Consider the following 3,480-nt stretch of genomic DNA (forward strand, 5'->3'; position numbering starts at 1 on the left):
AGCTGTCTGGAAGCTTCATTGTTTGCGTTGGCTTGCTGTAACTGTTGTTGTAGCAGTTGTATGTGATTTTCTCGTTCCTTTAAGAGTTGCTGAACTTCAGAGGCCTTGTCAATAGTTGCAGAAGCATACGCTCCTGCAATTTGAGACAGCTTCGTAAGATTTTCTGTTGGATTATTACTTGGGTCTTTCCACAAGACGTCTAAATGTTCAGCGTCTTGAGACAGTGCATTTTCGAGCTTTCTTTTCTTTCTTTGTCTTCTCACAACTGCTTTGTGCTGGGGACTGTAGAACACATCTAGTGGGGGAATTTCTTCTACGTTAAGTAGAAGTTCTAAGGATGGAGTGATGGAGAGGTCTTCTGCTTTTGTGGTAATGCTGACTACGGTTGGAGAAACTTCTTGCACCTCCTGTGTATCATTCACAGGCGTCTTTGGGACTTGCCCTTCGAGGTTGATTAATTCGTTGAAGGACTCCCACTCTTTATCCAGCTCTGCTGTGACAAGAGGAGCTTCGATAACCGGAGGGGGAACATCTCTTGGTGGCGAGGTGATAACTTGTTGCTGAAACATTATACTTGACCGAGCTGTATCTTTGACTGCTTCTTCGTTAATTCTTTTGTCATGCACAGACTCTTCAGGATGTTCAGAACCTTCTCGCGCGGCGTTGGACTTAGATCTGGAAGTGCTGGAGTTCTCGCTGAGGCTGATGCTCGGAGTTGGCTCTCTAGTAGGTATTCACAGCCTTTCTAGTGGAATGCTGGCCAGCCTTCTATCTCTATATGATGTGAATTTCTGGAGTTCACCTGGAGATAACCTTGACTGAGCTTCTCGCAAAATCTCTTTGAGTGAGCTCTTACCCTGAAAGAGATCGTCGAACAAATCTTTGTGTCCGAAGAACACTCTTATCTTGACGTTCGTAGTAAACTCTTGGGCAACTTTATTTGGGTTGAATGGCCTCATCGGGAACTTATATAATTGAAGGCACGTCACGTTTTCCACCTCACCAAAAGCGTGTCCTACATTGAATAAAGAGAAGGCCCCACAATTGACAGGAAATTGAGGCCAAATGGCCTTTTTCTTATCTTTTAATTCTTTGGTTAAGCCGCCTTCAGAGCAGGTTTGATAAGCGATTTCTCGAGCCAAAAGCTTATCTGGGACATACAAGGGTAGGACATGTGGAGGTACAGTGCTTCCATAAACTCGAATGTAAGTAAACCATTCTTCCCTAAACCATCTTGCGATGGAGATGATGTCGGTCTCGGCTTCGGGAGAGCACCTTGGGGGGTCCTTACCATATATCATTCTATATATGGGCAATATAAGCCCATGGCAAATCTGGTAAAAATGAGGGGCAAACTGGGAATCCCACAAGACTTTGTGATAGACGTGAATAGGCAACGGGTCTTGGGTAGTCCATTTCCATCCCATAATGGGGAAATTAGATACAAGGCAAACAGAATCCATAACATAGGCAGCCAAATAGAAAGGAGGATAGACCCTTTGAGAAAAGGATCTTTTGGACCTGTAACTAACCACAGCCGTATATAGAGTATCGGAAAGAATTTTAGCCCAATCTACTAAATCGGCATTTGTGGCAGCGTCAATTAATGGCAGCCACTCAGATGAAAACTTGTTGATATCGGGCATACCAAACAACCTACACAGCATGGCTGCAGCAAAACAATATGGAGAAGTAAGGGAACCAGTGCTGTACATACCGTTCTTATCCTTCTTTAACGGTTCATCTCTTCTAGACCATTCTTTAGTGGTGTCCGATAGATCTGGGTTCTCCATTGCGAACTTCCTAAGAAATTCTGCATTATAGGTCGCTTGCGGTTCGGGCAGATGGTACATTAGCTTCAGATCTTGGGCGGCGAAAGATCCCACGAGCCCATGTCCCTGAATCTTGAATTGTCTGTTGTTTAATTCTGCATCATCCAGAATCCACTTGACCATATCTGTGTATGGTAGAATCTTAGGCCTTGCCGCTATTCTGTGAAGGAATGAACATGCTAGGTCTTCTAGGGTTGCTTCAGAGGAGCGTGGTGCACCTGAAACGACAGTCACTTTCATTATTCTCGTCTTCTCCTCTTCTAATAGCCTGTACATGCCTTCCCATGTGGAGATTCCTGCATCTCGGTTGCAGGCTGTATCTGTGTATAGGGGCGCCATCTCCTTGGTCTTCTCTCTTGCTTCGGAGCTCTGAGCTTTGTTCTTCTTTCCCATTTTTACTTTGTGTTTCTTTCTGAGTCGTCTTTGCACTTTGTTCCTGCAGATTACAAGTGAAATGGAATGTCCGATCAGAAAGGTGATGGGAGAGTTTTAAATGCAAGAGATAAATCAATTACGCCACCTTACGTGAAGCAAATATCCAACAAGGCACGCGTCTTTAATCCTCTTAATGACTGACAACCAATTTACTTACTAACATTAAACACGCATGATTTCAGGTCAGGTAATGGTAAGTGGCTTTTCCTTTGAAAGGCGCGCCCGAAGGATTCGTACTAAGGTGATTTTATGATTTGCTGACGTAACCTCGCATGTCGCACGATCGCAAAACCTAGTGCTTGCCAAATCTCGTCTGGCTTGTTTCTGCGATATGCGATCGCTATCGTAGATCGGCGAATTTCTTGGCTTTTCGTTATGGACATCAGTATGTTGCGATGCGATGTCGTTATTAATCATGAGGGTGGCGCGTATTTTGATTTTAGAAGAGTAACGGAGATGTTTCCTATCTTTTTGCATACGCGACTTTAAAAGACCTATCGTCTTCCATAGAAAAATATCTAAGATGCCTTTTCTAAATTATGATTTGTAACTTCAAAAAAGAAAGTCTAGCTTTTCTTAAAAAATTTATCTAAGGGTCCCCATTCATTCGGTATCATGATTTGATACTAAATGAAAAAAGGGGGGGGGTTGTTGCTGGCCACAACAATTGGCGATTCACTTGGGAGAACCAGTTATCTCTGTTATTTCTATTGACGCTTTTAAAAACTTCTGAAAAATTTAAAAATTTTGAACTTTATTATAAAAAGATAAGACAAATGAGACTTCAAACTGCCTATGATGTTTCGTTTCAAACTCTTTCCGTTTCAATTATTTGTACACCCAGTTCGTCTTTGCATCTAAATCAACTGTTACTTGGTCTTTGTAAAACATAAAATAAAGTCTTCTCTGTTTATCAGTCCTTTAGTATGCTCCTTAGTCGCAGGTAGAGCCTCTGCTGCCAGCAGGCGTCCATAGCCTCGACAGGGTTACCTTTTAACCAGCAATGATCCTTTATCCTGCTTGAGGTTATTCGCAACATTCCAGAGAAAAATCCTTTTTACACACTTTTCCTTTTTTAATTCTCTAAAGAACAATGTCTTGGTTTGGTGGCCAAATTATGACACAGTCATTCACTTGATTTACACTTTTGCTGAACAAGCCGGCTCGTGATGAGACCTCTTGTCTTTTGATTGCAACAATCTTAAGTCGTTGC

Source organism: Pinus tabuliformis, chromosome X, assembly GCF_031772625.1.
Source record: "Pinus tabuliformis cultivar Carrire ecotype Pingquan chromosome X, CPIR1, whole genome shotgun sequence".
Lineage (NCBI taxonomy): Eukaryota > Viridiplantae > Streptophyta > Pinopsida > Pinales > Pinaceae > Pinus > Pinus tabuliformis.